The 15,681-nt window shown below is 36.6% G+C and overlaps 1 protein-coding gene across 1 annotated transcript in view; it reads left to right on the plus strand.

The window, feature by feature from the left end:
- The window catches only part of mypn (myopalladin), a 74,314-nt gene that overhangs the window by 11,999 nt on the left and 46,634 nt on the right, over positions 1-15,681 (plus strand).

Below are 15,681 nucleotides of genomic sequence, written 5' to 3' on the forward strand. Positions count from 1 at the left end.
GTTACTTCCGTATTGGCTTCATGAGGGAGGGCGGGAGGGTGCTGCTTGACTTAAACGTTCATATGCAACAGTCAACAGGTTACAACACTATAAACAATATTAAAAAAACAAATATACCATCAAATTATACAATGAAAATAAATAAATATGGGCCTCCTAGATTACAAAACATTTCCATATAGTGTCATGTTAATTTAGCATAAATATTTACGTCATTTTTATGTATGTATAATGTTTAATTTGTATTTTGTTTATGTTGTAAACATTTTGTGTGCTTTTATGATTTGGTTTTTGTTTTTATTTAATATGGAGGTATTTTCTAAAGATAGTTTTTGTTTGTGTGTATAAGTCTTAAATGACGTCTGATCATTTCTAAGTCGAATCAGTCGATTTGCTAGTAAAATATTTGTAATCAGAATATCAGCCATGAAAAATCATGATCGGAGCATAATTACAGCATCAGCAATGAGTTCTGCTTGCAAATGCATCATAAAGTTTGGCTGTGAGCACAAAGAGGTCTTGTGAAAGCGGAGCGTTTAACACACTCTGAGCTCAGCTCGTCTAAATTTGCTGCATTGGAAATATGATGCGATGAGAATGCAGGTGAAATTAATGTCCTACATCTTCAGTAGATTGCTGTTTGCCAAAAAACAGTATAAGCGTAAACAAGTTATTAAAATAGTATAAATAGGCTGTGTAAATAGAAATAATTAATGTTTTTTCTGTGTCATTTCATGAAATGAGTATCACATCCTTACAAAAACATGCTTATAGTCGTTTCATGTGTTAGTCACATTTTTTAAATATCTAAAAGCAGCATAAAATGCGCACTTTATTATTTTCTAATATTATTTTTTATACTATTTTGATTTTAGACATAATATTATATGCACTACTGCTTTTTTGTTATGATTAGTAAAAACCAATAAAAAGTTTAACTTTTTTAAAAATAAAATTATATATTTCATATAATTTTTGTGTATATATTGTTTATATAAAGGATTAATTGTGATTAATTGCATCCTAAAAAGCTTGTATTTATGTGGGTGTGTACCATAAATTCGCCAAAACATTCATAAGCAAAAGTCAACAGGTTATATGAGCAATATCACGCAAGTAGCAGTGCGATATGGCTGTATAACGGCACTGGTGGGAGGCGTGCATTGGCTCGAGCCTGCAGGCCGAGTGCCTTATGCTGAGTTCAGACTGCATGATTTTCAAAGTAGTCGTGTCACAGATGTTTTCACACTGCAGGACTATCTGGGATAGCGTTTATTCGCTACTTTGTTTACACTGCAAGATGGATCGGCGACAGGGGCTTTCACATTGCATGACTTTACAATAGGAAGAATCGCCTACTTCGTCCAAACTACGTCTCACAGCCAAAAACACGTAGTATATCTTTTGTTATTAACTACATAACGAGAGAGAAGCCTTTAATGGGGTAGAAAATGTTCATATTTGCTTACCTGAGTTTGAAGGGAATTAGCAACTTCTCAACTTCAAACTTCAAACAGACACGGGTGCTCCTGTCAAACCTCCACTAGTTTTTCCTCCATTTCTTGGGTCCAAATTAACTGAAAATGAGCGCTTTTAACTTCTCCCTCAACCTCCCAATGGCCTGCAGGTACACACGCACACACACACACGCATGAATGCTGCTCTCTCATTGGCTGTAGGTGATCGCTGATGTTATTTTCAGTCAAAACTCATTTTACACGGCATGATTTGAATCGCCGACAGCTCCAGATAATTAGCACGCCAAATATCTCACAAGCATCGGCGATACATCAACGATTCTATCAGATCGTGTCTTTGATAGTTCATACTGTGTGATTGTCACTCACGTGCACGAGCATCGATTTGCCTGTGATTTCACGCATTTGTCTGCAATTTCTCTAAACCTGTCGGCGAGTCAAAATCGGGGCTAAAATCCTGCAGTCGGCATTAGTGTCTCACCAGTGACGATACACAGCCACATCACACTGCTACTCGTGTGATATTGCTTTTATACAACAGTTTGACGGCACAATCGTGTGCATAAAAAAGAAAATCAAACACGGAGAGTCTCAAAATCCTTTTGCATGAGGAACTACTTTCTTCCGCCATTTATTCACATCTAGGGTTGGGTACCAAACCCTGTATTTGTAACCTGTATGTACCGGATTAAATCAGCATATGAATTTCGGTGCCTAATTTCGGTGCCACTGGTGCTGCGACAAGGACGTAAGAAGCATCAAGGGGTGCATCAAAGGCACACATAGGTACACGCTGTCACACCATCTCTAAACATTTAATTCTAAACAACTTAGAGGTATATGAACAGGCGATGTCAGGCGTTTGTTCTTGTTGCTTAGGGAACGGACGGACGCACGCAATGCACGCAGTACAGCGCATTCGTTGAGCGAGAGCGACTCTCTTCAGATCAACACATATGTACATCAAATTTGCTTAAACTAAGCGTTCTAAAGCGTATTTTACAAGCCAGGATTCTGACACTGCAACCTGAAGCAGATGCTTTATAAAAGTTGCATGTAAGGGGGGAAGCACGTCAAACTTAATGACACATTTGCGTCGCGAAATGCGGAGGGTTTTTTCTTTCCATTTAACGTGCGGTATCAAATTCCATTAAAAAAGCACTCTTCCACCAGTTGCCGTGTCAACAAGCTTGCTTAAAATTGTTCTAGAGTCATCCACCATAATTTTGTGGCTCGAAAGTATCGGTCCAGGCACCGTTTTGGCACTGGTACGGTTTTAAAAGTATCGATTTAGCACCGGTATCGAAATAACCCCAAACGATACCCAACCCTATTCACATTTGCAGCTGACGTCAGAACAGCTGGAACCGCTACTCATTCACCAATCTCACTTTAGAGCTAGTATTTGAATGATTCTCTAGCGTAATGTCTAAAGTGATGACAAAACAGCTGATTTTGCTGACATTTTAAGATTATAATGCTGAACGCCATGAAATGCCATCAGTCTACAGAGATTTCCCAGTATTTCTCTGTTGCAATCGGGATTTCACATTAATTAACCACGAAAAAGCCACAGCAAAGCAAACACTACCAGATTACTGTAGTTAAAAATACAGCAGTACAGCATACAAAAGAGAGAGATCGACTTAGAATGTCACTTACCTGATTTATAATGATTTGTTCAGCTGTAGTTTGAAATTTACACACATGCAGTTTTTCTCCCCTAAGGACTCATTATGCTGTCTCTGTCGTCGTCTTGTGGCGTATTGTCAACCGTCACTTTCTTTGGTCTGCTCAGAGAGGCTGATGGTGGCCGATGCACTGAATCCGATGCTCCGAAATTATGAATATTTAAAATAGGCTCTATCTTTATAAATAAACTGAGTTGCAATCTAAACAACTACATTCTCACCTATAAAGCCTTAAAAGTACATTATGTTGTCCAACAGCTGCAATATTTGTCAAAACTGTAGAGTGTCCTCTGCTTGTCGCTGTATATAGGTGGAGTAATACACAAGTATATTGCACGGCTATCAGCTAATCATATATAAAATAATCATTTTAAATTGGCTTATCCTAGTTTTAGGAACAACAAATAATAAGTTGACTTCTAGTTGATCATTTGGTATCAGAAGTGTCTTATTTGAAAGGTAAAGGCCTTTAGATGACGCTTATTTGAGCACAGTAAAATCTGATCATGTCTTGATTTTGAATGATTTCATTAGGACAGTAAGGTCTGACTCTGCTTAGACTAAAGTCTGGTCACTGAACCTTCAATAATGTCCAGTATAGAATATGTGGTCATGCTGCAGTGGAAACAGAATGAATATTGTGTCTGACTCCATCATGAGCTTGGAGGACTGCATCCATACATCTCTGCAATGACTCAAATCACTGATTAATAAAGTCATCTGGAATGGTGAAGAAAGCCTTCTTGCAGGACTCCCAGAGTTCATCAAGATTCTTTGGGTTTATCTTCAACGCCTCCTCCTTCATCTTAACCCAGACATGCTTAATAATGTTCATGTCTGGTGACTGGGCTGGCCAATCCTGGAGCACCTTGACCTTCTTAACTTTCAGGAGCTTTGATGTGAAGGCTGAAGTATGAGAAGAAGCGCTATCCTGCTGGAGAATTGTCCCTCTCCTGTGGTTTGTAATGTAATGGGCAACACAAATGTCTTGATACCTCAGCCTGTTGATGTTGCCATCCACATCAGATCTCAGCCCTCATACTGAATGGAACCCCAAACCATGATTTCTCCTTCACCAAACTTGACTGATTTCTGTGAGAATCTAGGCTCCATGTGGGTTCCAGTAGGTCTCCTGCAGTATCTGTGATGATTGGGATGCAGAACAGATGATTCTGAACATCTGAACAATCGACCTTCTGCCACTTTTCCAAATGATCCACTAGAAGTATAGATATTATTATTATTATTATTATTATTATTAATATTATCGAGTTATTATTTGTTGCTCTTACAACTGAAATCCACGACAAGACTTTAGTCAGGTAGTATACAATGAAATTAAATAAATATGGGTCTCCAATATTACAAAACATTTCCATATAATGTCATTTTAGTTTAGTATACATGTCATTTTTATTTATAGATGAAGTTTAATTGTAGTTTTTGTTTAGATTGTAGACATTTGGTATGTTTTTTGTGTTGATTTTATTCATTTAGATCAGGGGTCGGGAACCTTTTTCCAGCAAAGAGCTATGTCAGATTGTTTTTGGCAAATGCATTTCTTTAAAGAGCCATTGGGGATATATAAGCATCACATGACCAGCAAGTCCATGTATTAAGAAAGGATAATTTATAGAATTTAATTCACTCATGAATGTTGTTTGAAGTTACGTGCGCAAGGTTACCATTGAAATGTAAGTTGCATGCTCTTTATTGGTGTCCGATTCAAGTTAATCCACAGCGCTGCACATGCGCACTGGTTGAAATGTCCTTTAATTCTTATTCTTATTCATTTTGCTGTAAAAATATACAATAAAAAGGTCATTTTATTTGTATATTCAATAAGAAACTGATTTTTAGTGACAGTTTTTATTTTTTATTGAAGAGAGACAGCTGGAGAGCCACATATTTTTGGTCCAAGAGCCACATGTGGCTCCCGAGGTTCCCTACGCCTGATTTAGATCATGTTTTGTAAGTGTTCAGTATTAAATGATGTCTTGCTCATGGTTTGTAGGTGTGTTAATCATGAAACGACGGCAGTGTTTATGTTTTCTAAAAGTCAGTTGCAGAGCAGAAGAAATGAGAGTCTGCATGAACTTTACAGGCTGATTCTCTTTCAGTCTCTCATTTCTTGTAAATCCTCCAGAGCTTTATGAGTCAGATTGTGGATATTCTAGACGAGCTCTCAGCATCTCAGCATCTCTCAGAATATAGTGTTTCATCCAGTTTTATTATGGTTTAAAAGAGTAAATATCTTAACTGCAATTAGATGGGAGGCGGCATGGTGGCTCAGTGGTTAACACTGTCGCCTCACAGCATGAACGTTGCTGGTTCAAGCCCCGGCTGGGCCAGTTGGAATTTCTGTGTGGAGTTTGCATGTTCTCCCTGTGTTGGTGTGGGTTTCCTTCAGGTGCTCCGGTTTCCCCCACAGTCCAAACACATGCGCTATAGGAGAATTGATTAACTAAATTGGCCGTAGTGTATGAGTGTGTGTGTGTGTGTGTGTGAATGAGTTTGTATGGGTGTTGCGGCTGGAAGGGCATCCGCTGTGTAAAACATATGCTGGAATAGTTGATGGTTCATTCCACTGTGGCGACCCCTGATAAATAAGGGACTAAGCCGAAGGAAAATTAATGGATGAATATAAATATATATAATAATAATCTAATAATATTAGTTATTATTATTATTATTATTTGTTTTTGTATTATTATTTGTCTATACATCATGTTTCTATTATTGGTTATCAGTGTGTCATTGATGAAACGTTAGTCTAACATTACTCACACAAGCACAAACTTCCCTCACTGACAGGTCAATGAAAGGCCTTCTTTTCTGTGTGTGTGTGTGTGTGTGTGTGTGTGTGTGTGTGTGTGTGTGTGTGTGTGATGTGTGATGTGTGATGTGTGATGTGTTTGAGCAGCTGTGGCGTTATACGTGCAGTTAGTCAGCTGACTGAGAGACTGTGATGTCAGACACATTAGCTCATTCCTGAACTCCTCAGAGAATTTCACTTGTTAACATGATGCAGATTTATTATGTTATTTGTAGCGCAGTATGAGAATATTCAGTCAGAGTCATGGGACGTGGGTGACGCGATGGCGCAGTGGGAAGTGCTCTTGCCTCACAACAAGAAGGTCACTGGTTCGAGCCTCGGCTGAGTCAGTTGGTATTTCTGTGTGGAGTTTGCATGTTCTCTCCACGTTCGCATGGGTTTCCTCCATGGGTTTCCTCCACAATCCAAAGACATGCGGTACAGGTGAATTGGGTAAGCTAAATTGTCCGTAGTGTATGAGTATGAATGAGAATGTATGGGTGTTTCCCAGTGATGGGATGCAGCTGAAAGGACATCCGCTGCATAAAACATATGGTGGAATAGTTGGTGGTTCATTCCGCTGTGGCGACCCCAGAATAATAAAGGGACTAAGTCGAAAATGAATGAATGAGTAATGGGACGAGTTCATTTAATTCATTCATTCAATCCATTTATACATTTAATTAGTTCATTTATTCATTAGTTTTTTCATTAATTAATTAATTAATTAAATACATTAATTTAATTATTAATTCATTCATTCATTAATTTAATACATTCATTTATTCATTTAATTCATTCATTCATTCATTGACTCATTTGATTCATTCTTTAATTTATTTAATTCATACATAAATTTATTTATTCATTTAATTAATTTGTTCATTAATTAATTCCTTTATTTGTTTTTTCGTTCGTTCATTCGTTTATTCATTCATTCATTCATTCATTCATACATTCATTCATTCATTTAATTCTTTCAGTCGTTTTTTTATTCATTAATTTAATTTATTCATTCATTCAATTTGTTTGTTCATTTGTTCATTTCATTCATTTGTTCATTTCATTCATTTAATTTATTCGTTCGTTTGTTAATTTATTTATTCATTATTCATTTAATTTGTTCTTTTATTTCATTCATTCATTCTTGATACGTTCAATTGTTTATTCATTAAATTAATTAATTTATTCAATTTGTTCATTCATTTGTTCATTTCATTCATTTAATTTATTCATTCGTTCATTTATTTATTCGTTCATTCATTTATTTAATTTGTTCTTTTATTTCATTCATTCATTCATTCATTCATTGATTCGTTCATTTGTTTATTCATTCATTTAATTTATTCATTCAATTTGTTTGTTCATTTTGTTCATTCATTCATTCAATTTGTTTGTTCATTCGTTTATTTGTTTATTCATTCATTCATTCATTCATTCATTCAATTTATTCATTCATTCATGTGCGTGTGTGTGTGTGTGTGTGTGTGTGTGTGTGTGTGTGTGTGTGTGTGTGTGTGTGTGTGTGTGTGTGTGTGTGTCTGTGCATGTTGATTATTTGGCAGTTGTGTATGTGTTTGTGTTTGTGTCTGTGCATGTATGTGAGTATCTGTGTGTGCGTTCGTGTGTGTGTCTGTGCATGTCATGTCTGTCTGTTTGTCTGTGTGTGTCAGATTATTGTGTGTGAGATTATGTGAGCTGAATGTTTGTCAGTTGTTTGTGTGTGTGCTGAATGTCTGTCAATTGTATCGCTGTGTGTGTGTGTGTGTGTGTGTGTGTGTGCGTGTGTGTGTGTGTGTGTGTGTGTGTGTGTGTGTGTGTGTGTGTGTGCTGAATGTCTATCATTTGTGTTGAATGTCTGTCAGGTGGTGTGTGCGTGTGTGCGTGTGTGTGTGTGTGTGTTGCTCTATCTTTAGCACTGTGGGTCAGGGATGCTCCTCTTCTCTCTCAGTGTTCCTGCATGTGCTGAGAGGGAAAATAGAGTGAACAGCTGCAGATCTGCATGTCTTTCCCCCACAGATCACGCTTTCAAAGTAGAGTCTCCCTCATTACTGTAGGACAGATCCTGAACTCTGGACCCGCGCCAGCACATTTCAGACGCCAACACCGATACACAAACACATTTGAACCAAACTAAAGGGAAATCACTGCTGTTCAGGCACGGCTGTGGAGGAGTTATGTTTGTGGATTCAGGAGTTTGATAAGCTGAGTAAGTGCTGTTTTGCGTTATAATGTTATTGTGCTGATGCGTTTGATAAACTCTGGCACGGTGGCTCAGTGGTTAGCACTGTCACCTCACAGCAAGAAGGTCATGGTTCAAGTCCCGGCTGGGTCAGTTGGTGTTTCTGTGTAGAGTTTGCATGTTCTCCCCGTGTTGGTTTGGGTTTCCTCCGGGTGCTCCGGTTTCCCCCACAGTCCAAACACATGCGCTACAGGGGAATTGATTAACTAAATTCAAAGTAGTGTGTGTGTGAATGGGAGTTTCCCAATACAGGGTTGCAGCTTGAAGGTCATCTGCTGCGTGAAAATCAAGCGGAATTAGTTGGCGGTTCATTCCACTGTGGCGACCCCTGAAATAGTTTAAGCCGAAGGAAAATGAATGAATGAATGAAGACAGCACATAATATTTGACTAGATATTCTTCAAGACACTAGTATTCAGCTTAAAATGACATTTGAAGGCTTAACTAGGGTAATTAGGGTAAAGTTACACCGTAAAAAATAAATCCGTAAAATTTACGGTAAAAAAAACGGCAGCTGTGGTTGCCAGGTAAAAATAATTTCTCATTTTTACAGTAAACTACTGTATTTCATTAATTTATAGATGTAATATGTCTGTATTTTGAATTACCAACATCTACACATCTTTTATTACACAGTTACACGTTAACACAGCCGTATGCAGGTGGTGACGAGGAAGTTACATAAGTAACCAATGCTCATCACTAACAACTTTTCCCTCAAGCAGAAAAGTGTATCAGTGTATAGAAGGTGCTCAGTGTCATTCACACAGCTACTAAACACCAGTATGGTAACACACATAACATTAAAGTCATGAAATAAACATTGTTTATCAACATTAGATGTAAGATAAATCTCTAATGTACATCACTGATGGGGAAACAACTAAAAAGATGCATAGTAATGTCAACAACAAGCATGAAAAGTGATGTGCCATGTGGGGAATTCTGGAAAAGTCCATTTACGGTTGTTCGCCGTATATATTAATAAGGAAACATACTGTTAACCAGGTTACGGATTTTTACTGTAGCGTTTTTACAGTTTTTTACTGTTAAAATTACGGCTGTGTTTTACAGTGTAGGGTAATTAGGCAGGTTATTGTATAATGATGGTTTGTTCTGTAGATAATCCAAAACAAATATTGCTCGAAGGGGCTAATATTGACTTTAAATGGTTTAAAACAATTATAAACTGCTTTCATTCTAGCCAAAATAAAACAATTAAGACTTTCTACAGAAGAAAAAATATTATAGGAAATACTGTGAAAAATTCCTGAATCTGTTCAACATCATTTAGGAAATAATTGAAAAAGAATAAAAATATTGCATAGGAGCGCTACTAATTTTGCCCTCAGCTGTATATCTATTGCTTACCTCTATGTTTACATTTTTGTTTATTTTAATTTGACAGTTTTTTTAATAATTATTTTTAGGGGTTTTCACCATTATTTGGATAGGACAGTGGAGATTTTACAGACAGAAAAGTGTGGTAAGCAGAGATAATAGGGGAAGGTTTGGCAAAGGACGTCGAACCGGGAATCGAACTTGTGTCGCCGTGAGCACCTTGGTGTGCTATGTGTCGACGCTCTAACCACTAGGCTATTGGCGCTGGCTCAATTACACAGTTTTGACCACTTAATATGTCTTAACGGTTGTTCATATTTATTTTGACCATACTTTAAATTTAATTGATAATTCTAGACAACAAAAAATACTGCAATTTAATTGAAAACATTTTGTCTGTGATTGCTTGTATTCAATTTTAATCATTTAAAAAATATAAATAAATCTGCATCAGACAGTGAAAATAGCTTGTGAGACAGGTTGTAATCTGTTTTGTGTGAACATATGGAACTGAATGAAGTTAATATCATTAAGGCCAGATTATTGTATTGATGAACTTTGTGATTTACAAGCAAGGTTGCCAGGTGTTCACAACAAAACTTGCACAATTGCCAATCAAACTTGCTCACATAATGCCAATATATACTCATTATATGGCGCTCCTATTGGTAAAATATATATTTTACATCACTGTGTTCATTATACACAGTTTATTTTTCTTGTAAGCATGGTGTATTAGTAACTGAGTGCATGTCAAGTGACTTCCATGTTTCAATCAAGGTAAAAACATAATTTATTCAGTCAAATATCCTCAAAGTAAACCCCAAACTTGTGAAAAGATTATTATTATTTTTTTTATTATTATTTTTTCGGGGTTTTCTCCTTTAATGGACAGGACAGTAGAGAGTATTGACAGGAAAGCAGAGAGAGGGGGAAGGATCGGCATAGGACCGCGAGGTGGGAATTGAGCTCTGGTCACTGTGAGCACTGGAGTACATGTGTCGACGCACTAACCACTACACCTCTGGCGCTGACATGTGAAATGAATTTTAATAGATATAATTAGCATTTAATTAGGATATTCCTAATTAAATTGCAATCCATATACTTTCTTCTGTGGACTCTTATTTGTTATTATCTGGCAACAATCCTGGAGAGCCCTTCCAATTTGTTACCATGGAAAAGTCATTCATCAATACTTTTCATTGGCAGAATATAAATTGGGAAACTATTTCAATGCAACCATATAAATGCAATTGATACAATCAATAGACTTTTAATAAAGAAAACAGATGCTTTTTTTGTTAATATTTGGCAACAATCCTGCCAATTAATTTATTCTAGCACAGCTTTTTTTTCATCGGCAGAACATAAATTGTTAAACTATTTTAACGCAACCATATAAATACAATTGATGCAATATGTTAAACCAGTGGAATAAAAAACAACCTGCAGCAAGGGGTTAAAAGTAACGCAATTCAGCATGAAAATCACTGATTTGGCAACCCTTCATATACAGAACAGAAATAAGTGTTAAAATCCATCAATTAATGTCACTGGCATGCTTGAATATTTACGTACTGAATTTAATATGCATTCAAGTTAAATTGCATTACAATATACTTTCTTTTAGTCATAAAGTATTGTAGTAACTCCAGGGAGCGCACTATAAAGGGTTCTTTCTGTATAATGAGACCAGTGTGCATGTTTTAGGTTTTCAGTCGCAAATGCTGTCCTCACTATTCTCACTATGAATACTTTGACTTTGGCTCCTAATTTTCTCCTCATTAATAGTTATTAAGGTAGTCGTTTGGTTTAGATATTTTTGGTAATATTACTGCTCTGCTACAGTCATGGTACAACAGTAAAGTGATTATTATTGCGCCAGAATGAGAGTATAATTCCTTTACATATCAGCCTATAAAATAGCAGCATTTAATTATTTGTCAGTCCTAGAACATGATATAACTACAGAAGAGTCAAGCTTTAAATAGGAGAATTATCAAAACTCTTTAGTCATTTTTGAGTGAGATGCTAACGGTCTAATTTGATTCAATGATCTATGCTAAGCTAAGCTAAAAGTGCTCCAGGCAAACCTGGGCCCGGTTTTTCAAAAGGTTTAATCCGGATAAAATTGATCCAGCTTTAGTAATCCTTTTTGATGATCACGTAATCCAGCTTTTTGAGCCAGTTTTTCAAAGCAACATTGGATTGGATCAAACTTTTCAGGATCACTAAATCTGGATAACCAGTGCTCAAAACAGGATAGGAAATCACAATGTAGACCTATAGATATGTAAAGAGCAACAAGTGGAATAGCCAGTGTGGGGTCAATATAAGTTTGATTTTATTTGAAATGAAAACACACACATTTAAAAAAACTAAAAACAAGAAAAACCCCAGCCCATCCTCTTCCAGCAGTCCGATCATCTGAGACCTACAACACAAACACTGTACATTGAGGATATTTATAACAAGTTTCAAATATAGATGTATTGAATTAAAAAAAAAGACTTAATGTCGAAAACTCCACAATAATTTCAGACTTCCTCATCTGATGTGGAGAGACCAGCTTGTCTGAGCGTAGCCTTTGGGAGGCGGATCTCAAGTCTGGCCTTGGTTTGCTTGTTAGTCAGTTGTTCCTCAGCCAGATGAAGCTGTGCTTCTGCCCTTTCAGTCTCTGCAATTGTTGAAAGTGATTTAAAAAATAAGTGGTTGCCATTCTTTGCATTTTTTAGTTATTCTGTAATCACTGCATGCATCACTAATAAATATTGTAAAAACTAAAATATTTTCCATTGTGATGAATATATATCAATTAGTAACAGAATAAAATGCATTGTTTTTGGTCAATTCTAACAGCTGTTTGGAGGATTATTTTATGAGGCCAAACTCATACAATGAGTACTCATGAGTACGTTGAAGCCTACCTAATCACTGTAGCCTGACGGATGAACAAATACAATTAAAACCTTATGAATAAATAGGATATCTTGTAAGATACTGTGTGATCCAAATATAGTATTGTTTGATACATTTTTAAAGTATTCATTACATTTTGGGCATTAAATCCACGCTGAATCCACCCTTCTGATGGACTCAGTTTAATCCAGATTTTTTGGATCAAAGTGATCCTATAAAAAAAAAGGTCGGAAAAACCCAAAGTAAAGGTTTGATCCGGTTTAAAACCAAGATTGGATTACGTGATCTAATCCAATTATGTAATCCGTTTTTTCTTTTAAAAACCCATTTTCAAGATTTGATCCAATCCGTTATCCAAAATCCTAGTGGATTACTTTTGGAAAAACCGGGCCCTGGAGATCAGCTGCATTGGATTCAGAAATGGTAAAACTCAACTGTTTACTTATAAGAAAGCTGTAAATTTCCTTTAAGGTACAATTCTCATTATTAACAAGGCATTGAATGTGACTTTTGCCTCAATAACTTCCTAATATGCTGCTTGTTAATACTAATCAAGATTAAGTAGGTATTTAGGGATATCGAATAAGCTCATGCAGAATATGTGTGTTATAAATACTAATAAACAGCCAATATATTTATAATAGCCAGGTAATAAGACACTAGTTAATAGTGAGAATTGGTATTTAAATAGGTTGTGTCCTGAATGTATAGTCCTGATTAGGGCTGGTCTGTATATGAGGATATATATCATTACCGAAGAGTGATATGTGTATCGTAAAATAATTCTTTATTCCATGCATACAGCAAAATCTAAATAAGTGGGCGTGGCCAACTTATTATTGATTTATATATTCAACAAGAAGTGATGATTTAGTTTCAATATTTATACAGAATTGTACTCGTTCATATTTTGGATTTTTGAAGGAAAAATCTGCTTTATATTTCCTTAAAGTGTTTACATCTTTATATTTTCATAATTAAGTTTTATTTTCCTGTAACTTACTTGGCATATATTTGATATTTGTGAGAAGAAGAAATGTTTGTAATAATAATTACATAAAACTGTGGAGTTTGTTGTTCATCTAAAGTGATATTTTGTTTGCTATATTTATAAAGTTTAAAATGGGTGACACAGTGGCTCAGTGGTTAGCATGATCGTCTCGCAGCAAGAAGGTCGCTGGTTCGAGTCCCGGCTGGGTCAGTTGGTGTTTCTGTGTGGAGTTTGCATGTTCTCCCCGTGTTGGTGTGGGTTTCCTCCGGGTGCTCCGGTTTCCCCCACAGTCCAAACACATTGATTAACTAAACTGGCTGTAATTTATGAGTGTGTGTGTGTATGTGTTTTTGTGACATGTCAGGACACAAATCTGTATAATGACATAGGTATGACACAGGTATTACAAAAAGGACGTGAAATATGAGGACATTGGTGACGTCCTCATTTCTCAAAAAGCTTATAAATCCCACAAGATAAGTTTAATCAGAGAGTAAAGCTGCACACAGTCTCCTGTGATGGTTGGGTTGTGGGGTAGGGTGGGGTGAGGGCAATACAATATACAGTTTGGACCGTATAAAATGAATAGAAACCTATGTAATGTACCCACTTTTCACAGAAACAAACGTGCGTACGTGCTTGCGTGCGTGCGTGCGTGCGTGTGTGTGTGTGTGTTGTGTGTGTGTGTTGATGTTTCCCAGTACTTGCTTGCAGCTGTAAGGGCATCCACTGAAAACATTTGCTTGATAAGTTGTTGGTTCATTCCACTGTGGCGACCCCTGATGAATAAAGGACTAAGCTGAAGGAAAATGAATGAATGAAGTAAAAAATAATCAAATACAAAATAATCAAATAAGATGAAGTCCTTTACTGAAATATTCAAGATTATATATTATATAAAGCCCTTTTGTATATTTTCTGGAATAACTAACTTTATTAAAAAAATATATCCGTATTTAGTGATTCACAAGTGTTTTGGGTTTATTTACGGTAGTGAATTGTATTATGGGATGCTGATCTCCGCTCTGTTGATTTTTAATGTTGAAAATTCAACTCTACAGTTTAACAAAGTGACTTTTACTGACATATTATTGACAACTAGCTCTCTATAACTCTCACATGGTCGCCCACTGAAGCTAAGCAGGGTTGAGCCTGGTCAGTACCTGGATGGGAGATCACATAGAAACAGTGTTGCCAGATTGGAAATGTCAAAGTATTGTACCAGAACCTCAAAATTATCGTATTTGGAGGAAAATTATCGTACATGAGTCAAACGGAGAGTATACAGCTATTATCCAGACACATAGTGTTTTGACACAACGTGCAAATTACTACAATACGTAAAAAAAATAAATAAAACTAGGTGTTCCTCAGGGGGAAGGTTCAAACTCCACCTCCGAGTCACTGTCCTGCGTGTGTTGCCAGATGTTAAGGGATTCATTTTGGGGTACAAATTGGATGCCGTCAAGGACCGCAACATAGTGCTGGTTGGCTTGAGAGCAGTGCACCCTCCTGAATTTTTACCATACTCTGAGATCAGGGGCGTGGCAACCTGGGGGGACGGGGGGGATCCGTCCCCCTCACTTTTAGAGACAGACCATTTAGAAACAGGTGATTAATAATTATATGAAGGTATGATCTCATATGGCCGTCCCCCCTACTTTTAAAATGTCCGCTACGCCCCTGTCTGAGGTGTGCACGTGCCCATTCAGAGTATCTCTAATGAGCCGATTTCGTGGCTTTGTTTTGATGAGATTAACTTTGGAAAAACACGTTCACATGATGCATTTGAATGGGGAAAAACGAGAACATCAAGGGCAAACTCCCATGTTCTTCTCACCTTCCTTTTCAGCACTACTTTTTAAAACTTTATTGCTTAAACCTCAACCTAAATACGACTGAGTTAAGCATGGCCGCGTACGGCTGGAATGTTAACTCACGAACGAGAGCCATTGTCCACGTTGATTGGCTGAGAAAATGTAACGTAAGATGAGATAGAAAACGTCTCTAACTTCACGTTCTTCTCACAGAAAGTAGACAATAGATGCAGCTAGATCAATAAGTATAGAAGCTCTAATTACAATGAGATTTATTTTAAATGCTATAAAATTCTGAAATTATCGTACATTATAGGAATTTTTTCATTATTGATCGTACATCATACAGAGGTTGGAATTATCGTACAAATATTATGATTATCG

This window comes from Danio aesculapii, chromosome 13 (genome assembly GCF_903798145.1).
Source record: "Danio aesculapii chromosome 13, fDanAes4.1, whole genome shotgun sequence".
Classification (NCBI taxonomy): Eukaryota; Metazoa; Chordata; class Actinopteri; order Cypriniformes; family Danionidae; genus Danio; species Danio aesculapii.